Here is a 25,838-nt window from a genome sequence, read left to right on the forward strand (position 1 = left end):
GTCCAAAGAAAGAATGAGAATACAGTATAAAATTATATGAGGATATTATGAGACCCCTTAATATGTACTATCAATATACAACCATAAAAATATTTTAATGATTTTAAGCATGTGGTCCAGGTTTGACATACATTAAAGAAACATAACACACTGTGCTATGAGTTATGAGTCTTGCTTTGGAAGACCTTGGTTTTATGTATTGTTAATAATATCATTAAAATACATCACATAACATCAGTGCAATTTCTAAAATCTCTATGCATTGTGTTCTCTTGAGACATTTATAAACTTTTCAGTCACTAAATGAAGAGGTAATATCCAGAATCACTGAATAATAATGATTAGCAAAAAATAAGCAACATCAAAGGAGCCTTCTGAGGTTTCAACTTACAAAACTATGGATGTGCACAACAAAGAAATCAATTGTGGGAACAGAGTAATGAGAAGTAGTTGGTCTTCCATTCTGTGTGATAAAGATGATCCAAATGTTAAAAATAACATAATCTCAACTCCCCCCGACATTTCCAACCAACTTCCCATTCAAGTCATTTAGACCAAATTTCTGCAGTTGAGATTAGTCTCTATCATTTCTTCTATAAATCATAAAGAATCTTGAATCTAACTTAAAAATAAGTTCCAGATAGAAATTATTCTAAATCATTCATGCAAAGGATGGTTTTCATATAGAATCTTGGAAAGGGAGGGGGAGAGGAGTGGGGGGAAGGGGAGAGGGGTGGGAGGAGGGGGAGAAGAGTGGGAGGAGGGGGAGAAGAGTGGGAGGAGGGGGAGGGAAATGGGAGGCTGGTGGGAGGAGGTGGAAATTTGTTTTTTTTTTCTTTTCTTTATCCTCCTTTTATCAATAAAAAAAAAATCAAAAAAAAAAAAAAGAAGACACAAGATAAATTGCATTTATGAGGATTGCATAAAGCAGGTTGTCATTTTATTAACATTTTCAGGTAGGTTTTAGAACCATTGTGTACACCAATCATGTCACAGCACCCACTAACAAAGACACTTCTCAGAGCTTCTTTTCTCTCTCTTAGAGCCTCCATGGTGTTTAAGAGCAAATGACGAACTGAAGTAATTTTCAGAGTGAAAACTGCCCTTGTAGAAATGATTTGGCTCTCTTACCATGTAATATGGAGAGTTGCTGCCTCCTCAGATTTGATCAATCAATCTGCTGATTTCAGAAGAGATGACCTCTGATATAACCACTTTTTGCTGTCCAATGTTCTGATATTACCTGTTCTCTCCCAATTTTTCAGACACTGAGTGTATCCCAAGCTGTGCTCCCTGAGCTAGCAAGGGGAATACAATGAGTTGATGAGAAATGCTTAGTTAACTGCGTACTGCTTTAATTATTTTCAAAATGTTGACTTTCAGCTCTGTCCAAAAAATAAAAGCATGTAATTTTTAACAATATACTTTAATGCTGTCATTATCTTCCATCTCAGTCTCTGGCATCACATTCAACAAATCAGTATAGGTTTAAAACTTATATTGCAAATAAAAAATAAAAGGAAAGTTAAAAAAAAAGAAAGAAAGTTGCATTTTTAAAAACTCAGATTTATTTGAAGGGAAAAAACTTCAACCTAGAATGCTGCTAAAAGAATTTGCTGATTGTTTAGTTAGCTTCCATCAGTTTGATAGAAGTGACAGACATCTGGGAAGAGCAACTTTCATTTGAGAACATGTCTCCATACGAATGGCCCATAGGCAAATCTGTTAAATAGTTTCTTGATTACTGACTTAAGTAGGAGGACCCAACCCATGTGGTGGGGTTGTCACCCTGGGCAGGTAGGCCTGCATGGTATAAGCAGACTGAGAAAACCATGAAGAGCTAGCCCATAAGCAGTGTTCCTACAAGGCCTTGAATCAGTACCTACCTACAGGTTCCTGCCTTTAGTTCCTGCCCTGACTAATTGACTTCAATTACAGACCATGACCTGAGAGTTATAAGATGAAATAAGCTCTTTATTATTCAAGTTGCTTTTGTCATGATGTTTTATCAGAGCAATAACACTCCAACAACAACTCTGATTAAAACAACCTCCTAGAGAGTTACTTTCCGCAGGTCAGCGCACAAAACTGCTGCAGTTATGGTCCAAAGGAACCAGACAACTTCCTGATCTGGCAGCAGAACAGGTATTGTGATCCACATGATTTTTAGGCATGGAGATCATGGACGGTTAATCCTGAAGGCCGTGTGTGACAGGTTTGGAGCCCTGCCTGGAGTCCTTGAGAAGTCACTGTGTGAAGGGGAAGCCAAACTTACAATGAAAATTCTATGATATTGGAGACACCAGTGTCATGGAGCATCTTCTGGGGAAAGCTGCAAGTACAGAGTGAACCAAGAGAGGCTGTGTGCATTACTGGAGATAGAGTGGGTCCCTAGTCCATTGGAGCCTGGATGATTCCATCATGATCCCCAGAAGACAGACATGGAACAGCACAATTTTGTGTTTACTCTGCTGGGTCTCAGTCTTGTTCCTGCCTGAGCTTTCCTAGTAATGGTTCCATTCCTCTCTTTTGGAATTGGATAATTTACCCTGTGTCATTATACATTCTTTAAGAAACTTCCATAATCTCAAAAGAGACTTTGCACTTACAATGTTGATCTCTATTGGAACTGTTAAAGAATATGGGGTCGTTGAATTTGGACTGAATCCATTTTACATTATAAAATGCCCCAGATCCTATGTTGACAAAGAGTACAAAATCATGGCTTAAAAGCAATATGTTTTAGTATAAAGTTGACAGAAAATAGACTTGAACTTAATACTGATTGTCATCTTGACAGGATTTTTTTTTTGACAGGATTTATTAACCCCCAGGAAGCAAGCCTCTGGCTATGTCTATGAAAGCATATCTACAGTAGTTTCACTGGCGTGAGAAGTCCTGCCCTAAAGTGTGGTACCATCCCATGGTCTGCAGTCTTAAACTGAAGAGAAAGGAGAATTCAAGCTAAGCTCGTCTCTCTGCTTCCTATTGTGGATACAAGTAAAGAGAGTTCATGCTGCCATGGCTTCCCCATGATGTACTGTACCTTCAGACTGTAAATCAGTATAAACTTTTTCTTCCTAGGAAAAAAAAAACAACTTAGATTGCTATAATGTCTTTTCCTAGGCTTATTAGGCCTAATATTAACCTTTTAAAATTATTAGCTGTGTTTTGAAATTTTGCCAAACTACCTATAATCTTCAATATCTCTTCTGATTACACTAGTGACACCATTGAATCCAAATTTAACCTAATAACATCATCCTTTGCTAATTTATGTTATTATCTTGTGGACTAAATTGCTTTAATAAAAATACAGTCTTCACCTAATAAACTCAAGGGAACATTACCTATAAAGCTAAGGAAACTGAAAGATAGGTACTTTAGGAGGAAGAATAATATTTTCATATATTAAGCTCTAAGTTTTTTCTTTGTTCATACTTCCCATTTACTTCTCTAAATTTAGAATCATTTAGCAAAAAATCCTTTCAATAAAACATATTTTTCTACAGGAATTTATTTCTAAAACCTAATTCCTAATTAGGAAAAAAAACAGAATGTGAGTTGAGCACAAAAAGTTTATAATATGTTGTCATATTTGACCCCAACATTGAACTTTGTATTGGGATTTTCATCACTGCATAAACACACACCTTTGTTGATCTTTACCTCAATTGGCAGGTGATTGTCTCAAGAATCAATGCCTTACCAGTCTCAACTACTCCTTTAGCAGGACTCCTAAGCTGCCATGAATACACACTAATAATGCAAAACTGATTGGCATTATACTTCTCAACATCTGTTTCATTCAAGAGTAAAATGTGCAAGATAATTAGTGCAAAGAATTCAAGTACTTTGAGAAAATTTCAATGGGCCTACTGTTGAATTTGCAGGTGGGCTTTTGTTCACATGTATGTTTGCAATAAAAGAAGCATTCTCTATATTTGAAAATGTATTCATCTAAGACCTGAAGTATAAATATTGAAGTTGGGTCAATTTCATGAACATCTTAATAATCATGTGATTCACCAAACAAGCCAACAGTTCTTAGTAGCTTTTTGCTTCTAATTCATTGCATATTACCATGGCTTTTCTATAACTGGTGTATCTACAATCTGCTTTTCAATGCCAACACAAGTGCTCTTGGATATTTGATGATTGACTTAGTCTATTTTCCTCAATTTTATGAAATGATTTCTATTTTATGTCGATAAGTGTTGTGTGTATATGTCTATAAGTACATTGTGTGCATGCCTGGTACTTGCAGAAACAAGAAGAGGGCATTGGATCCCCAGGAACTATAATTTCAAATGCTTACAATCTATCATGTAAGTACTGGAACATAAACTAGGATCCTTTGATAGAACAGTTAGTGCTCTTAACTACTGAGCCATCCCTTTTGCCACTAAATATAAATGTCTAATAACAAGAATTAAGATGCTAAAGAATTCCTGAATATACTCTCAGTTTTTACAATTTTCTGTCAAATTTACTATTAAATTCTTTCTTTTGACTGTTTTTTTTTAAACTTTAAAAGATCTCCAAGGGATGATTTATTCTGAGTATGGTAGATTCTGCATTGGTATACCAAAATATAATGACAACACTTGTCATATAACTTCTGTGAATATAAATAAGTAATGTATGGCTAGCGTCTTAATTAAGATATCTTTGTTATGAAGATACACAATGACCATGGCAACTCTTATAAAGGAAACATTTAATTGGGGCTGATTTACATTTCAAAGGCTTAATCCATTATGTTCATGGTGACATGTAGGCAGACATAGTGCTAGGAAAGGATCCCACCCCCACAGTGACACACTTCCTCAAACAAAGGCACACCTATTTTATAAATTTACTCCTCCTAATAGCACCATTTCCTATGAGAGCCATTTTCTTTCAGACCAGCATATTTTATTCCCCGATTCCTCTATACTTGTCACAATATCATAATGCACTAATGCATTTGGTCTAAATCCAAATGTCCCCATAGAATATAACATTCTCAAATTTATCTAAAAGTCTAAAGTTCAAAGCCTCTTTTGATATTCATGAGATCCTTAACTGTAATCCCCCATATAATAAAAATCAAAAAATAGATCATATACTTCTAACACATAATGGCACAGGATATACATTACCATTCCAAAATGCAGGGAAGGGAGCATAATAAGGAAATACTGGACCAAAGCAAGACTAAAAACCAGCTAGGCAACCTCCAAACACTACATCCCCATGTCTGATGTTAAAAAGCTCTTCAGATCTCCAACTTTTTCAGATTTGTTGACTGTAAAACACTTCTTTGGACTGGCCCCTCTCCCTGATAGCAGCTATTCTTAGCAGGTGTCACATGGCTCTGCTATCTCCAACATCTTGGGGTCTCCAAGGAAAGAAAAATTTCACCTTCATAGATTCACACAATGACCTCTTTAGGTTTTCATGAATAGACACCCCTGACACATGTCTTGCCTCAATGGTTTTGCTGAGTATCAGAGGAGGAAGCTTTCATAACCCCTTTCTTCTATCTTTGATTCTAAAGCCAGAACCCGTAGCTGAAATTGCCAAGATCTGTTTCTTGCTGAAGCTGGAACATGGCCTCCTGTTTTTAGATTACATCTTCACCAGCTTTCTGTTTTGTGAGGGTTTCCTTCACTGCCTAATATTGGTTGTCCTGAATCTCAATTTGTAGACCAAACTGGCTTCAAAGCAGAGAACTGTCTCCCTCCAGAGTACTGGGATGAAAGATGTGCAACACCACACTGAGCTCTGAGTTTTTCTTTAATCCCTTTTCCCAAGTTGAAAGTTTAGCTGAGTGGGATTTCTTCCAAAGGTTAACAATCCCTATATTCCATTTCTCCCTTCTTCTATATTATTGAATACAGGATTTAGTTCCTATTCCACTTTCTGGTGCCCTTGTTCTCCCAATTCTGAATATTTTGTGTTTTTACTTGAGCAATTTGTTCCTTTTTCATTATAAATCTTCATAAGATTCAACACAAGTAACTACAAAACAGAGTCTATACTAGACTATTTTAAGATTTTCCATGCCAATGCAATTAATCTAAAACTCTTTAGCCCCAGGCAGACTTTTTGGACAAGCACAAGAGCAGCCATATTCTTCACCAAATTATCAAAAGAACGATTGCTAGGCAATATACTAAAATTCTTCTCTGAAACCTCTTTAGCCAGACCCCACAGTTCAAATCACCCTCAGCAACACTGTCTTCCATGCTCTTACTAGTATGTCCCATTAAGCAGTACTAAAAACATTTTACTACTTTTCTCACCCAAATTCCCAAAGCCCATATTCCTCTAAACCAAAGCATTGTTGGCCTATCACAGCAATAACCGAGTTCCTGGTACAAACTTCTGCCTTAGTTAGGTTCTTATTGCTTTGAAGACACACTGTGACCACTGCAAATCATATAAAGGAAAACATTTAATTGGGACTGGTCTCAGGGATCTAGTCCATTATCATCATGATGGAACATAGCAGACATGGTGCTAGAGAAGAGGTAGAGAGTTCTAGATTGTTCTGTAGGCAGCAGAGGCAATTATGTGTCTCACTGGGCATATCTTAAGTATGGGAGACCTAAAAGCCCATTTCCACAGTGACATACTTCCTCCAAAAAGTTGATAACTACCTACGCCAACAAGGCCATACCTTTTAATAGTTTGACTTTCTATAGAGGTCATTTTCTTTCAAACCTTCTCAGTTGATTTGATTGTTCTTAAAGAATATTTGGTTTAAAATGTACATTATGTCTCTTTACTACAGGCATATGTTTTTCAGCTTTTTAAATGAAAAGAGGCCTTTTGTATCATTTAACTATACAGTAATTTTAAGGATTAAAACCTTCTCTTTTAGTGATATAGAAAGTTTCAGTGAAAGACCCTGGGTAACTGAAGCAGTTACTTTGATTAGCATTTTTAATTATATATACAGAAGCTATTCAGCTACTATCATAAGATTTTTAGTTTTCAATATATCACTTAAACCCCCAAAGCATTTGAAGGTAGATATTTTTAACCTCTCAAATAATAATTGGTGTGGGGCATGTGGATAAGTCTGTTCTCATTTCAGGAAGAAAATCCTTCAAATGTAGATTTCTTGAGACACTTTTTAGAAAACAGTTCATTCATTCATTTTTTTTTATATTTGTCTGTCTCTTTATACGTGTTTGTGTTTGATTTATAAATTTGTGTACACTTGTATGTGGGATATACTCACCCCTGCATGAAGGTGAAGGATGAAGGTCAATGTCAGGTGTCTTCTATTGTTCTTCAGTTAATTTGTTTGTTTATTTGTTTACTTGATTTCAGGTGAGATACCTCACTTTACCTGGATCTCAGGATATGCTCAATCAACCTCACAGACTGCCAGGTAAGCAAGCCCCATGTTTGTCTCTGTTTGCCAGGCCTGGGCTACTGACATGTGCCACTCTACCCAGACAAAACTTAATGCTTCATGCTTTCACGGCAAGTACTTCACCAACAGAAGTACTTCACCAGACCCATCGTCTTCGTTTTCAGTAGTGTACGTTTGTTTGTGGAAAGTGGTATTCTCGCTCATATTTATCATGTGCTCTGATCATTAAATTTCTAAACCAAATAATTTAGTGACTTTTCTACATTTCGACTGAAAGGATTTGCAAAAATTAAATAGTTATTTTTGGTTCTTTGAAAAGCATGGGGTCCTGTATAAAAATCAGAGGCACGTATTTCTCAACTGACCCTGAAGACTGGGACTCTCCCTGGATCACTCACGAGACTCATAATAAGGAAAGAATGGACTGAGCCTATCAACCACCTATGAACTGTTGCCACCATCTAGCCTAGTAATCCCTCATGTATGCTATCAAGTGTACAGACCTGCATGTCTCAGAGACACTCATGCTCATAAGATGCTATGGGAAAGAGAAAATTACTGTCACTATTTAAAATTATAACCAATAGAACAGCGACTATACTTAGTAAAGAAGAGAGACTTACCGATATTTACATTTGTATTGAGTATTTCAGGAGTTTTTTGGCAAAAAGATGAGAGAGAGAGAGAGAGAGAGAGAGAGAGAGAGAGAGAGAGAGAGAGAGAGAGAGAGAGGAGAGAAATAATGTACGCATTAGAAAAGTCACGGGCAAAATGTACAGGGAACAATTGATCTTCCTGTCAAGAGTTATAATTAGAATGACAAAAAGTAAATTTATTAATTCAAATTATAGTCACACAATAGTCACCAATCATAAGCCTCTCTGACCTAATAGTGTTTTAAAATCCCACAGGTAAGAATTTACTCCGTCATATTTATATAACACTAATAAGAAAGTGGCTTTCAAAATTTCAGTACCATTTAAGTACTTAGCTCCTCCATCTTATTCTTGGCTTAATTCTAAAATTTAGGAAATGTTCCTATAATTTTCAACTACCTCAGCCCTCCAGAGATAACATGTATAAACTAGAAAGCTTTCATATATCATATTAGTATTGTCTTTCAACTCTCAAAAATAGTAATCAAATGGCAAATAATAATAAAATTATAAGATATGTAGTTATTATTTTAGTCAAGTTTTTACCAGACCAGTAGAACTGGTAATACACACACACACACACACACACACACACACACACACACACACACACTTTTCTTTTCCTTTGAATATTTGTAAACAGATCTAAAATTTACATGAACGACCATAGGCAGAAATAAAAAATGAAGAGAATCTGTGGATTCTATTTTTAAGACTTCAATTTTGTTCTTCTCATCCTGTACTGATTGAACTAAGTACCACACTATGAGGAATAATCAGTACTTAGAGTCAATTTATTGAACGCCTACCAAACACTCAAACCAACGGTTAGATCAGTAAGAAATAGAACAACCCTTTATAATTTATACAATTAGATGCATAAACTGCCACTTGAGTGCTAATAAGAAAAATACTTTCCTGATGGTGAAAGGACCTGTGGAAATCTGCATAAGCATACATTATGTGATTTAATCCTCACAGCAAGCAAGTCATTATGCACCCTTTAAAAGATAAAAATAATGGCTTTGAAAGACTATGACAATATTTCACAAAATTAGAGTAGCTAAGTAGTTCATGTAAATTTGAGTATCAAATGGTAGCAATATTTTTCAAAATTAGAGTAACTAGTAATTCAAGTGAACTTAATTCATGGTGGTCCCCAGATATTTCTAATTCTAAATAATTTATTTTCATTACAAATATGATTATACACCACAGAAAAATATTTGCATTCTTCTTAAGATTAGGCATTCCAAAGTTTTCTAATCATTATCTAGAAATCATTGGGGCACAAATTAGTAATTAGTAGGTTACATGAGCCAGCATGCCATATGTGATAGAATTTTTTTCTTAATTTGTCAAAACCTAGACATGTCTCGGAAGAATGGCCTCAAGTATGGTATTGTCTCCATCAGATTGTCCTGTGAGCATGTTTATGAGGACTTTGGTAATTGCTAATTGATGTGGGAGGGCTTAACCAGCTGTAGGTGGTCCTATTTCTGAGCATGTAAGTTGAGTAAACAAGGGAATTGAACAATCAGGAAGAAGCAATACAGTAAACAACACTTCTCTGTGGTCTCTGCCTTAGCTTCTTCCTCCGGGGTCCTGCCTTGAGATTCTACTCTGACTTCCTTCAGTGATGGACTGAAATTTGTAAGCTGAAACAAATGCCCAGGCCAGTTGCTCAAGACTTTTCATTGGGCGCTTATCACAACAATAGAAAGCAAAATAGAACATCATCAGAGTGGATGGAGAGTGTAGATTCTGAAACTTGACTCTTCCCAGTGCTATATGGCACAGGCATGTTCACCTCTGGGAGCCATGGATACCACCCTAGTTCCAGGTATGCAGTGGGTCTATGTTGTGCTATTAAGCAGTTTGGAACATACTGTTCACAAACCTCATTTAAGTGCTCAGTCTCCTGAAAGAGCCAGCTGTTCATGCATCTACACAAACCAAGAAGCTCTCTCCTAAATGAGACACACAGCCTTCTCTGCCAAATTTTTTTTGACTGTGAATGAGCTAAGTACAGAGAGACATTTCATTGTACAGTCTGCTAAGCTAAACAAACATATATACTTTAAAGGTATCTTTACTTTAAAATTTAGGTCAAGGATAAATACGTTACTTTGGAAAAGAGACTCTGCTTTTGTTTCCACAGAAGATGAGAACCTGTGGATTCTGTCTCTTCTGGTGGCTAATGAGTTTGATGGAATAAGAGTCCCTGAATGGTCTCCATGAATGCTAAAATATAATTTGCCTAAAAAACATCAGAAAGCAGTTTCAAGAAAACTATGCCCAAATTTCCTAAATGATTGTTTATAAATGTTTGTTTACATTTAAAGGAAGATATACTATAAAGACGAATACTTTGCATTGGATCTTCATTGACTGACACAAAGTTAAGGTCAATTTTGTTATATGAATATTTCTGCTTTTGATTAAAGTATTGTGTTTGTGCCACTCATTTAAAATTGCAATGTATAATTAAGAAATACAAGTTAATAGATAATCATCTATAATAGCCAAGCTTGTAGTCATGTTAGTTAGGTTCTCTAGCTGTACAGAATATATTTCAGATGGATAGCTAGTCTTCAAACCTTCTAAAGACTAACAGAATATGGTATTTAAAGTGTTTTAAGAGCTTAGAAATTTCTATGACAATGAGACACATCTGCTTCTGGCAGACCCAATCTACTTCAAGAGGGTGATGTACATTGAAGAGGTTCCTTATGGAGATTGTTAGTCATTTGGTCAAGAAATTGATCTTGCCTGGATTGCTTGATGTTATGCTGTATAGACTGGACATATAGGACACACAGAAAAATGACTTCTGTACTTATCTAAAGGTAAGACAGTCTTTCAGGGTTCCTGATTCATGAAAGAGTCTGCCAGACATTCTGCAGGACACAAAAGAAAGTGTCTAACAAACTGCCAAAATAAGCAAAACTGCCTTTAAAATTTCCTGCTTCATGGAAAGTCTGCCAGATACTATGGGCCTGTAGGCTGAAGATAAATGCTTAAACATTACAGAAGAACTTAGGGTGACTGTCTAGGTAGTGAGATGTCTCTGTCAATTCTAGAGTTTTGGAAGTTGCTTACAATGCACTTCCTGTTTACTTCCTGTTAACTGTTAATTCTCTATCCTTCTGGGGTCTTTGATGGAGTTGAATAATAGTTATAGATACTGTTTTCCTTAGTTATAATAAAAAATAAAATAGATATAAATATTATAACTATATTTCTTATTTGATAACTGTTTCATTGTACGTAATCTTGCTATGTTAAAGTTAAAACCTTTTTTTTTTTGGACGGAAAAGGAGAGGTGATTTGGGATTCTGTATGCTGTGAATACCACTGACTAATAAAGAAGCTGCTTTGGTCCTATTGCAGCACACACTAGGGCAAGGTGGGAATTCCAAGCATATAGAGGAGCAGAAAATAGGTGGAGTCAGAGATACCCCTAGTGGCTGAAGGAGACAGACTGGGAAACCAAGACAGACCAGTAAACCAAGGGAAAATATAAAATAATAGAAATTGGATAATTTAAGATGTAAGAGCTAGCTAGAAATATGCTTAAGCTATTGGCAAAATAGTATTGCAATTAATATAGTTTCTGTATGATTATTTCATGTCTAGACAGATGGAGTGAACAAGCAACCTCCACCTACAAAAATAGGCTTACTTGCCTGTGAAAGTCAGAAGTTACATTTAATTCTGAGCATGTGTTCCTCAGTGCATTAGAAAAGGAATTATGGAGATTTATCTGTGCTTGTTTTGTCCAAAACTGGAAATTAAGGAACAGAGATCAACCCCTCCTCTCCCCACAAAAAAAAAAAAAAAAAAAAAAAACTAGCAGAAAACTGTGAGGGTTACCAGACAGAGGGCAAATTAGCAGAAGAGTATTCTAAAGAAGGAGGGGAGAAAAGATCCTGTGGGAAACCACAACAATGCATATTGTTCTCCAAAGAAATGTCTTAGATTTTGTCAATAACAAACCTTATATTCCATGTAAAAAATGGCAGGGTCGGTGTGGTTATTCTTAGCTAACTGATGATACACCACTTTTGTCTTTTATAGTAAGCATCTTTTAAAAAGATAATTGTAACGGCCACACAGATATCTTTGAGAAGTTCATAAGTATTCTGCAGTGTACAATAATGTTTAAACTGACATTTTAGATCATTCTCTGAGATCAGTAAAGCTCATTAAAGTGAACAGTTATTTAAATAGGGAGAGCAGTTTTATGAGGTGTAGATAAATAGACTGATAAGATGATACCATTACAAGGGAAAAAGCCACATCCCCTTTATTATTATTGCGAGGTCTAACGTGGAAACTTCTATTCAGATGGTTACATCTATTTAAGACAAACCAGTGACTGTTCCATGATTAGTATTCTGTGACAGAATGAAGTGTTAATAATTGTATTCATGGATTTAGTCTTAAATTAACTGTAGGAGATTACATTAAAGGTCCTTATCAAAATTTCTGCATTCCAAGGGACTGAAAGCAAAGTGCAAATTCATTGTATTTTTGTTTCAAAGAAAATAATTTTTTTCTCTAATTAAATAAAATGGATAATATTTTGTTTTCTTAATGTGAAATGTTTCAAGAAAAATATCATTAAATGAAGTTCTGCTTTTAAGCACCATATTATGTAATCTTTTCTATTTATACACACAGAGAAAAAAAGAATTGAGACAGAGATAGAAATAAAGACATTGGTAGATAGACAGACAGACAGAAAAGATAGAGAATGAATAACTACCTAAGTCTAAATTGTTTTACTCCTGAGATCTATAACTCTTGTAACATAGTTAGATCTTTTATTTATTTTTGTCTGTCTCATTACATTGATTTTATAATGATAACCAAATAACTTAAATACATGAAATAAAATAATATACATTTATTTAACATTTCACATAGATCCTATACTTTTCAAGGGTTTGTCATGGATCAATTATCATATACCTTACATGTTACCTGTTAAGTAAATTCTCACAGACTTTTTTTTAATATATCCCTAATTTTATGAATTTAAAATATGGAATTTGGGATATAAACCCAACTAAGAGACTTTTTCCAGAAAGTGTTGCATTAAAATAATTCAACCAACCAAACAAGAAACATTTGGACTGTTCTGTGAGTTCTATAGCCTACAATATGCTGTTAGGTTAATATACTATTCAGGAAACTTACTACTCTAAGACTTAATAAAAGCACAGCTCTTAACTGTTTCTTATTTCTTTGTATTTCACAAACAAATTTAACCAAGTTAAATCAGAAAATTAGTATGTTGATCTATATCATATGATTGTAATGTAGCTCACTAGTTTTTTTTTTTTTTACTCTCCAAATACAATGGTGAGTACTTTAATTCTTTTCCAGAGTTCTTTAATCATCTCTATCTTGCAGAAACCTTTCACTGGAATAGATTCATTACTTCTTCTGTGAAGAGCTGTGAGTCATATAAATTAATCTGGGTATGATCATGCTTAATATTATATAACTGGTCCAAGTAAGATCTAAATCTATCTAGGTCATAGCAATCTCTCCTTATATATAATATGGCATTGTAAAACAATTTCATAGAGAAAAAGTCCATTTAGAGCCGAATGTAGTTGGCAAACAACAGTCTGATTGTGGGTGTCATTATAAGTTACCTTACCAGCTGGTAAATTGTGGAGGTCCAAAAAATGAGCCTATTTTCACCTTGTCTGATGGTCAGAGAGTTGGAGGTTGCTCAAAGTAGCTGGCAAGTGTAGTTGCACATCGCAACTCAGGATGTGGATACTTGATTCTTTTGACATTAAGATAGCTCATACAAGTAGATCCATTCAATCCTGACAGATAGTCAGGATATGCAAATATACTTCTCCTCTTTCTTTGTTAACTATGAGGTCACCTGGGGAGTGGCTATCTTTAGGATAAGTGGTCTAGGGCAGCTTCACTGCCTAAATAACAGAATGCTAATGATTTGATGTCTCAAAATATTAAAGCAATTAACTGTTATAGTTGTCCTTTGTATCATGTTAATAAAGTCTTTTGTTACATTCTCCCCCCCTGGCTAGATGGAGTATAAAAACATATGGAAAAATAAATGTGGGCAATCTCAGTATTCACTGGAATGCCCTCCCAGTATTATTCTATAATTTCTGCTTTGTTATTTTTCACGAGTTTACATATTTTTTACTTATATTTCTAAATTCCCACACCCCTATCCTAGTAAGAGGTAGTTTTGTTGAGACTGGTTCCAGACAATAAGCAAAGAGTTAATGGTTTTGTGGAGCAGCAGACATTCAGGGAGCACGTTCCTAACCAACAATGAGACTACCATCAAATAAGGCCACAGTCTCCTTCCCCATCCTAAGTATATTTGATGGGTTATTTGTTTTTCAGTGTAGCTTGTAGACTGGTGAAGAGTGGAGTCAGAGTCTACTACTGTGGTCTCCAGGTCAAAGACAGTGACAAGTAGAGACTATCATGCCATTACTGGCCCATCAGTCTAAGTAGTCTTTCCTCTTTCTAACCTGTTACGTTTTCAGTCCAATAAATCATAATTTGTTTTACTGTAAACACCATTTACTTTATGCAGAGAAAGCATCATAAACAATTCCAAATTCTGAATTAGATGATTAACTTCAAAAGATACACATTATTATTTATATTAAAATATAGTCATTTGTGTATGATATAAATACATCTCCCCCAAAATAGTCGTTAGGTTAAAATTATATAAGTTTTAAACAGACTCACGTTTTTAAACAAAAAGACTAAGAATAGTCATCTTTTTGCATATGGGTAAAGTAATCACATATAATAATTGCATTCATGGATAAACTGACCTATTACTGGATATACATCTATCCAGAGATAATAGTGTTTCATCATTCACATTAAGTACCAAATATGCTTGTAGCACATTTGACTTACAAACATAGAAAAAATTATGACAGAGTGCCTTGTCATATACCTGTAATTCTTGTCTTTGAAGTCCTGAAACTGGATGTTGTACAAATTTTTGTACAACTGATATAAAAATAGAAGTCCAATGTTAAAATACATGAAAACCAAGAGAAAGAAAACATGAAATAGTTAAAAATAATTTTCTTTTTTTTTTAATTTATTTATTTATTAAGGATTTCTGCCTCCTCTCTGCAACCGCCTCCCATTTCCCTCCCCCTCCCCCAATCAAGTCACCCTCCCTCATCTGCTCTAAGAGCAATAAGGGTTCCCTGACCTGTGGGAAGCCCAAGGACCGCCCACCTCTATCCAGGTCTCCTAAGGTGAGCATCCAAACTGCCTAGGCTCCCCCAAAGACAGTACGGCCCTCCAACACAAACCATCAATTAAGAAAATTATTTTTGTCCCATGCTGGCCTGGGTCTGAAAAAGCATGGGACAAAAATAATTTTCTTAATTGATGGTTTGTGTTGGAGGGCCCAGCTTACTGTGGGCAGTGCCGTCTTTGGAGTGCTGGGTTTAGGTGCTATAAAAGAGTAAGCTGAGCAAGCCATGAAAAGCAAACCAGTACACAGTGTTCCTCAATGCCCTCTGCATCAGTCTTGCCTCCAGATTGCTGCGTTGAGTTCCTGACTTGGTTTCTCTCAGTTGATGGGCTATGACTTGGGTCTTGCAATATTAAATAAATCCATTCTTTCCCAAGTTTATTTTGTCCATGTTATTTAATAAAATAAAATAAAATTTATATAAGACAATGTGTTTGGCTTCTTTACACTTCTAAGAATTCAGGGAACACATAGACACATTGAGAATGGTTGCTTTTGACTTTGATTTTTGCTTCATTATTCCAAGAATATGGTTCTAAAACTTTTCAAAAAATAGATATTTTAGAAATATTAGACATTTTAAACTACATTAGGCATATTTCAACACACTGCAAGTTTCATAAAACTTCATTAATATAGATATTAACACACATTATGGATAGATAGATAGATAGATAGATAGATAGATAGATAGATAGATAGATAGATAGATAGATGATAGATAGATAGATAGATGATAGATAGATAGATGATAGATAGATGATAGATAGATGATAGATAGATGATAGATGATAGAAGGATAGATATCTTACTAAAGTAAGTCTCATTCATTTTTGGTTTGCAAGTACCCATGAAATTCATGCTTATTATATACAATATTCTATTTTTATGTGGTAACATTGCATCTAGTCTAAATATATTAACTAAAGTAAATTATTAGCCAAAATTTTAAGAATCATACCAACTTCAATAAGTCATTATATTTGTATTGGTATTATTCTTGCTTTAGTGTCTACAAGTATTGACTGATCAGAGAGTTATTTTTGAGGGAGTGGGGCTATTTTAATTTCTTAAATCATAGTAATAGTACCTTATGACTTTTGTGTGTATTTGTTTAACTGATGGTTAAAGACAGCACATACAACATTATAGCCTCTTTTGCAACTCATAGTTCTCTGTGCCCAATGCGTTTAAGATGAGTAGACTATGTTTTAGGAAATCTTTTTTTCAACTCATCCAAAAGCAGGGGTCTCTTTACTATTACACTTCATCACAAAATTGAATCAGCACGGTTACATCTTCACACAGCAAAGGGGATTCTTAATTCTTACTATTTCAATCACATCTGCATCCTCTTCTTTTCATGAGATCTTGAACCCCTCAGAGCCATGTGTGATAGTTTGACTCAAGCTTTTCTCCTGTTAATTTCAACTTTGGTTTTGATTTTTTCCATGAATAATAAATATTCTTCTTGTCATCTAGAATGACTAGGTTTTTTTTCCCTACAGAATTTTATTTTACTTTGCACCAATCTGATAGATGATTCATCATCTATGGCAGCCATACCTTTACAAAATAGAGTCTTAAATTGTTAGACTTAAATTGTGAGAATTGTGTGGCAATTCCTTAAAGAAACTCCCATTACCTAATATCTTCTTTGTGTTCAATTTGTGTTTTAGTACAACTTTTCTTTTTTCTTAATGATGCTTCAGATGGATAAGTATGTAACTTTGGAAAAGAAATATTTGTTTCTGTTTTGTATAATGCAGTGGGGAAAACTACCTGCTTTTGAATGTTTAGTGGAAAATGCACTCTACTTTTACTTAGAGCTTTCATACAATCTGCACGTGTCTTCACTTAGTTTAAAATACAATCTTGCTATATTGTTTTTTCTTGTTTTGTTTATAGCTTACATCTATGGTGAAATCCTTCTGTATATGTGTTTCTTTTATTGGTTAATGAATAAAGAAGCTACTTTGGCCTGTGGCAGGGCAGAATATAGCTAGGCAGGGAAAACTAAATTTAACGCTGGAGAAAGAAGGCAGAGTCAGAGAGAAGCTATGTAGTTGCTGCCGGAGACAGACACCAGATGGAATCCTACCTGTAGGCCACAACTACCTGATGATACGCAGATTAATAGAAATGGGTTAATTTAAGAAGTAAGAGCTAGCTAGAAATATTCATAAGCTAATGGCCAAGCAGTGTTTTAATTAATATAGTTTTATGTAATCATATCTGGAGCAAGCAGTCTCCACCAACAGAATGGTACCCACTGTCTAGGGCATGGATCCACATAATGTCAATGGGTTTCTGATCCTACTGCACGCACTGGCTTTGTGGAAGCCTAGGAAGTTTGGATGCTCAACTTACTAGACCTGGATGGAGGTGGGGGTTCCTTGAACTTCCCACAGGACAGGGAACCCTGATTGCTTTTCGGGCTGGGGGGGGGACTTAATTGGGAGAGGGGGAGGGAAATGGGAGGCGGTGGCGGGGAAGAGACAGAAATCTTTAATAAATAAATAAATTTAAAAAAAACCTAAAAAAATAAATAAATAAAAATAAAAAAATAAAAAGGACTTGTAGATCCACAAGAATGGTAGCCATGCATGGCTTCCTAGTAGTCATATTTTTTCAGATAGGCTGAGTCTTTTACATAACTTGGAGTTTACTGATTGGCTAGGGTATCTGGCCAATAAGCTCCAGGTATCCTTCTGCATTCCCACTCCCAGAGCTGGAATTACAGTCACACACTTCCCTGTTTGGCTTTACCTGGGAGGTGAATGGGTGGACTCAGCTCCTCCTACTTGTACATTAAGCGTTTTATCCATTTTGCTGGCTTTTAACCTCAATTCTGCATTTTATTACAAATCCCTCACTTTGAATTCCTTCTTTCAGGTTTGAAATAATTTGAACATTTCATTCCATTTGTGTTATAACAACTAACACAATGATCCTATAACTATAAAATATAAACAAGAAAATTTTTAAAATTAATCATTAAACCAATTTCAGCCAGTAGTAGAAAGACTAAAAGCAATTATATTTTTAAAACTAGATGTCATTATCCCACACTTCTTAGGAGATAGAATTTGTTTTGACTTGACTAAAATTATTTATATCAACTATCCTAGTACTGTAGGTACTAAGTTTATTACATGAAAAAAGGTCACTAAATTCAAGCTATTATGATGTAGAAGAAAGGAACTATAATCAATATTCCATATCATTAACAGAATACAATTTTTATTTAAGCAGATAAATTTTAATTTAAGTAAGTTATATATATTTCATTTATTTATCTTTATTTGAATTTGTTTTAAAAGCTACAGTCAGGAAATTATGGAAGTCTGGGATACGAGTGTGGATATAAAATAAGTAAGGGCTAGAGTGGGGTGAAGATAAAATCAAATCACATTGTATGAAATTCTATATTAAATTAAATTAAAGGCTAGGCTCACAACCAAAAACATAAAACGTTTTTAAATTAGTAGAATTAATATAACATTTAAAAATAGTTCATAAAATGCCATATTTGTGCTTTTGGCTCATTTTCTAAAATATTTCAAGGAATGTATATTTTGTTATTATACTTTCTTCTCTAGTTACATATACCACTGAATGTATCATCACAGCATAAAAATGAAATATGTTTGCATTTCATCTATTAATGGTCCTTCACTGTCTGTTGAATGTCCATTGCATTTTAGCCTCCTTGAGTCTCTTGAATCCATTTACTGATTTTACCCATATTACCTTATTCCTTTTCCTATTGCTTTTCTACATGATTCTCATTTATTCATTCTACTTAATATGTGTGCTACAAAAGCAGTGCACAGAAATGAAGAAGGCTGCAAACAAGTTTCAACTAACTGAGAGCGTGACAAGGAGACTTTTTCTCTCTTAAAACTTTTTTCCTTGTCTTCTCTACTTATTAGGCTCCTAAGTTGTGTTTTAATATCTGAATGCGTTGACGCACTGTCTAATCAGCAAGTGGTGCTTTGTAGTTTAAAAAATTCCGTTTGTGCTAACTGATTGTATGGAACAGTCATAAAAAGATTTTCTTCTGATTCACAATGTTAACTTGAGAACACAGGCAACATTTTCCTTAAAGCACCAAAAATAAGAGGGAGAGGGACATTTATAAAATACAAATGTAAAATCCTGACAAAGAAATCAAAATGGATTCCCAAAAATATATAGATGGCATTTGCTAATACAAAGAGCAGCAGACAATGCCATAATGAGGAGCCGGGGAGGAGAGCTGGGTCTCTGAGAGGCCAGGCTACTCAGGGAGGATAAAGGGATAAGGCAGGTTACAATGCTCACCTCAAATGAGGCAGCTCTCCAGGGCATTCCAGCCTCAGAACTTCTCATAGCTTTGGCTTGAAGGCGTAAGTCACAAACAATGCCACCCCAATTTGGGATTATGATTAATAGGGTGATATTTATTTAAAGGGGAAAAACTTACAGATCACTGTCCCAGGCAACAGCCCTCTACGCGACCAGGAGTCTAGTCGCCGGCGGAGCAGGAAGTGAAGAGAGAGAGGAGAAGTGGATGGAGAGGAAGTGAAGAGAGAGAGGAGAGGGAAGTGGCCGCTTTTTTAAAGGGAGAGAGACCACGCCCCAAGGGGCTGGTATCTCAGCGGCGATAGGTTGGAGGAGTGGGAGGACCTCCCGCAACATTGGCTGAGTATTCTGTTGTAACTGCAATACACTCAGACATCTGAATATCTAGAAATGATGAAAAGAAGAAAGCTGTCAAACCAGAATTCTGTGTATGATAAGTGCATTTTTAATAAAATGAAAATAAAGAGTTCTATAACGTCTCTGAACTTTTATTGTTTTGTTTTTTTGATAGACTAGGCAGTGCTGTATTTGAGGTAAGAAAACAGTTGGACTAATGATAATAAGTCTGATCTGTGATGGAAGATGCCACATTAAGCATGTAAAAGGATGAACCAACTTCAAAGAAGAATGCACATTTGTTTAGAGGAAGTAAGAAGAGGCATTCTGTACCAAGTCCGTAACTCCATGGGCTTAACCTGGGTTCCAGTGAAGTCAATGTCATGTGTGCAATAACCTGACACAGGTAGAAAATTCTCCACATATCCTCAAATCTCCACAAATCCTCCACAAATCCTCCACATACCAAGGGGAATCAGAAAATTCTTCGCAGTGTCTCATAGATGTTGGAAGAACTAGGGATATTCTGGGAGAGAAAAGCTAGAAATAGCATCATCCTTCATCTGTCTCCCTTTATACTGATGTACTCTCACATCTGTGGGTGTGAAAAATAGTCTCAAATCACCTCAGAAAGTAAAAAGAAAGGACCCAAATTCAGGCCATTGTTTCTAGGAAGACAGTTTCCAGTTCAAATCCAGCCAAGAAATGTATAATTTAAACCAAACGATTGAACACCCATTGCCTACATATACTAGGGGTCAGAGTTTTACCAGCTCAGTCTTTCTATTTCCCATGTATGGCCAGACAACACCCAACACACACTTGTAAAGCAAAAGCGGTGGATGACAGGCAGCTAATCAGAAGCTTTACCACTTACCAGTGACAGCCTCTCCATTAACTGCTCTAGCAGCACCACTGTTTTTCTCCCATGAGTCAACACAGCTTCTGGTTCTTGATATATGTAGTTCCTGTGAAGAGAGGTGGTCATTTGCCACTCATCCAGGAAGACAACAGATCACAGTCATTCTCTGTCTCCCATCTTTGGCACCCAGGTATTTTGATGCATTCCCCTAAACCCTAGATCCTTTTTCGTTACATTCACTTTCTTCAGGAGGTTTACTACAGTAAAACTATTTATTGTGCACAAAGTTATCTGCTGAGCAGGTATGTCAAGCATTGCGGATACCCTTGTTAAATCTATGTATGCGAGGGAACGAGGAAGAAGTTGTGTATGTTATAAGGATGCACTATGTCGATATAGGGTTGAGATTTGGAGCACGACAAGATCTTCCAATGAATCTAATTTGTAGTTACTTTATGGTCCAGGACACAAATTGCATGGCATTTTGGGGGCACTTTCTTTTCATTTTTTTTTATTTTCCCTTTGGTGACAACACATGGGACAGATGGAAACAGTTCTTTCATTCAGTGTATAACAATGACTCAGAAAACTACCACATCTGGAGGGAATGTCACCTGAAAATACTTTGTCATTGGTGCAACTTGGGTTAGCCGATGCTACTTCTTGAATGGCATAAATTATGAAATAGAAGGGTGATACAGCTTTCTACATGGTTGAATGTATTATACTGTTTTTTTTTTGGAATCCCCCAAGGAGATTTCTGAGATTTGGCGGAATGCCCTGCTTTTTGCAATTGAAGTGACTCATTTGAAAAGCATTTCCTGGCATGATAGGAGCAACTAGTTGAGAACAAAAGCCTGAGCATAGAAGATAAGTGTCTGCAGTTAGAATTGTCCATCACAAGCATGGTGCTGTTAGAGCAATCAAGCGTTAGGGTCAGATGAAGGCAGTAGCAATCTATTGTTCTATGACAATGCTAGTGCACTTGTGTGGATCCAGAAACTGACTCAGTGTTTCATAAGGGAGGCTAGTAAGGTCCCTTCTTCCTATTTGATGATGCAGTATTGCTTCTTTAGCCATGCACAACATATGGCTCAATCCTGACATCAGCAGTTGATGAAAGAGAATGCAAAGCAAACCAGAGCAGGAAGAGATCATGCTAGTGCATGACCTTGGATCGCATCAGAGGTGTTTCAAAAAATAGATATGATTGCCGGGCAGTGGTGGTGCATGCCTTTAATCCCAGCACTCAGAGGGCAGGGGCAGGTGGATCTGTGAGTTCAAGGCCAGCCTGGTCTACAAGAACTAGTTCCAGGACAGGCTCCAAGGCAACAGAGAAACCCTGTCTTGAAAAACAACAGCAGCAACAATGGATATGAGAAATTATCATTTTAATTAGGCAGAATTTTATACACTTAAAGAAACAACAATAGCAAAATCAAAAACTGGTTATATCCTTTGTAGGAAAGATGAAAGATTTGGATTAAAGAATGACTACAAGTGTGGATTTGCCTGGTGGCTATTTCAGTGGTTAATGACTAGAAGAAATCTAAATAGATAGAAGCTGAAGTTAGGAGAATTAAAGAAAAAAATGAATGGAAATACCTCAAAAGTATCTTTTCTATTATTACATGTCAGAAAGTATTTTACACATTGATCCAAAGTGCTTGGAGCCAAAAATGAATTTTGTACTTTGTATATCAGCAACTTTTCATATGTATAAGGAGATATGGAATATAATTCTAAACATAAAATTCACTTATGTCTCACAGTCAATACCTTTGTACATAATGCGACACTGATTTGACTGTGTCTGTGTTTGGTGTGATACACCATAAGAGAAAGGGTTAAACATTTTCTGCTTGTGACATCAGACTAACAATCAAAACCTTTGGATTTTTGAAATATTTTAATTTCAGATTTTCAGATTGGGAATGCTTAACTCATTCTCCAGAAAATTAGAAATTTCTAAAATAATCTTATAAAATGAAAGTATAATGATCAATGAAACTTCCTATAATGATCTGTTATATCATTTTATGCACATACTATACTTCATCCTCTCGATGATTAATTTATTTTAAGTTTTTTGAATGCTGATTGCTGTATAAATTATAACTAACATAATTTTGCATGCAATACATATAATACTAAAAGTAAGTAAGGAAAGGTTCCCAATTAGAAACTTTAAAGAGGAAATTTTAATCAAAATAAGCTATATGGCTTAGAAGACACCATGACTATTGTACTGAATTAAATTATATCTAATTATGTATGAATAATTAATGATATGTTTTTTAATCAAAAGCTCACAGCTACATAATTCTGTATTAAGAGCCAATTTTGCAATTATAAAACCTCAACAATGCGGTACTCCAACAAGACTTGAACAATGACAGTACCAGGTGACATGCCAATGTTAATGGGAGAAATCTACACTGGAGTAAGAGCTACATACAACTTAATGACAAATGAGAGAGGAAGACTGAGTCTTTTTCCTAATTAGTTATCTAATCCCAAATGTTCAGTCCTAAAATTATTTACATATAAGCAGAGTTGTAATTATCAATTTATATATGTATGTGCATGTGAGAATAATAATTACAAAAAATAATGGAAGATCGAAAGAACATATTCTTAAGGTTAGAGATGGGGAATATTTGCTGTATTTGGTCTACATTAGTATAGTTTCCTAAATTATTTTTATTTGTTTAATTTATTTATTTTACATCATGACCTCAGTCTCCCTTCCCTCCTCTCTTCCCAATCTCTTCCTCAACTGGCCCTCGGCCCCTCATTCTCCCCTCAATTCACTTCTGCTCTGTTTCTGTTTAAAAAAAAAAAGGCAAGCCTCCCATGGCTATCAACAAAGCACTGGCATAGCAAGTTGCTATAACACAAAACATTTCTCTTTGTATTAAGGCTGGGCAAGGCAACCCAGTATGAGAAATTGGTTTCCCAGAGCCTGTCAAGGCATTTGAAACAGTACCTGCTCCCATTGCTGAGTCCCACAAGAAGACCAAGCTATACTACTGTCTGTCTATCTATCTATCTATCTATCTATCTATCTATCTATCTATCTATCTATCTATCTATCTATCTATCATCTATCTATCTATCGATACATCTTGGGACCTTGTTGCTTAGCCTCCCTGAGTCTGTGGATGGTAGCATGGTTATCCTTTACCTTATAGCTAATATTAACTTATTTGGTTTTTTTGTTTTTGGTTTTTGGTTTCTCTGTGGTTTTGGAGCCTGTCCTGGAACTAGCTCTTGTAGACCAGGCTGGTCTCGAACTCACAGAGATCCGCCTGCCTCTGCCTCCCAAGTGCTGGGATTAAAGGCGTGCGCCACCACCGCCCGGCTAATATTAACTTATTAAGGAGTATATATGGTGTTTGTCTTTCTAAGAGTAGGTTATTTCATTCAGGATTTTTTTTCTGATTTTATCCATTTGTCTTCATATTTCCTGATATCATTATTTTTAACAGCTGAGTAATATTCCATTGTGAAAATGCACATTTTCTTTTCTTTTTAATTTTTTTATTTGTTCTTTGTGTCTTTTACATCATGCATCTTAATCCCATTCATTTCCTTATTTTTTTGTATCTCTCCCTCTGCCCTTGTAACCTTCTTGAACACCCAGAAAAAGAATTTAAGAGAAAAAAACATCAATCTGTAAAATGCAAACCGTAGCGTACTACAGTGAGTCACGTAGTAAAACCTTTAATCCACATATTTTTACTTACACGGGCTCATTGCAAGGAATTCATTGACCTGGTTCGAGGCTTCTGGGTTCTGCTACTCTATTGATGTTGGGCTCTTACTGGGACTCTTTTTTGATATCCTCTTGCTGTCCTGTGTCGTGGAGATCTTGCAACTTTGGAACTGCAGGACTGGCCCCTTCATGTACTCCAGCAGATCATAGATTGGGTGGAACAACTCATAACCCTGGTCCTAGGGCTAGGTAAGTATAAAGGTTGGTCCATTCACCAGCGCCCCCTATATTCACTAGAGTGAGCTCTTCAGCATTTCTCTGGCTAGCTCATCTCTGGCAGCAATGAGATGAGCAAGGTGTGAGACCAGTTAGTTCCACTACCAGGCAGGTCACTCATCCTTTCTTGCGTGTGTGGCCTGGGCATGCTTTGTGGAAGTCTTCTGGGTTTGGAGGCAGGGTCCAACCCAGGGACCAGGAACAGGCTGGGTTGATGTGGACCTGGGAAAGGGTCATTGTGACAGAATCAGCAAAGGGATGCAGTTCTCCTATCAGGCGGATCACTCACCTGTTCTGGCTGATGTGCTATGTACCTCAGTGACAGCAGTCTAGTTTCCTAAGTTTTAAGCCAGGGGAACCATTTTCAATTATGAAATAAAAAGTGGAAAATGTATTTGAAGTCTGAACAGTACTGTTCTGGGAAGATGAATATGCTTATTTTTCCAGACTACGCTATGATCTGCTTGCCTTGAATCGAGTAAAACCACCATTTCTTCCCCAATACCAAAATAACTAACATGTAAATTGTTATTTTCATGACACAAATCACGGATTGTTAGTAGCATGAACTGCAGATTTGGTGGGGGTGGGGTGGGGGAAGTACAGAATGTTAGATGAAGAACACCTCCTTATAAACCATTCACTAAATTATGAGATGTCCTGGCCAGATGGAGGGAGTACTTTTAGGGGGAGAATATAGAACCTGTGGGCTTTGTTAGAATAGTTTTTTGTGCACTAAGTTAAATTTCTAAAGTTCTAGTAAAAATATCTAAAACCAGCAAGTTTTTAATATACATTATTCTGGTGGACAATTAGGGTGATTTTTATGCAGATATCTATAAAGTAGGCTATGGACATCTCTGAGTATATGCCTAGGAACAAAACACATATGTCATATGATAGGCTTATTTTTATTTTTTTGAGACATCTCCAAGTCTATTTCCACAATGACTTTTTAATGTGAACCCCCCCTCCAC

The sequence above is a fragment of the Microtus pennsylvanicus genome, chromosome 12 (genome assembly GCF_037038515.1).
Source record: "Microtus pennsylvanicus isolate mMicPen1 chromosome 12, mMicPen1.hap1, whole genome shotgun sequence".
In the NCBI taxonomy this organism is placed as follows: Eukaryota; Metazoa; Chordata; class Mammalia; order Rodentia; family Cricetidae; genus Microtus; species Microtus pennsylvanicus.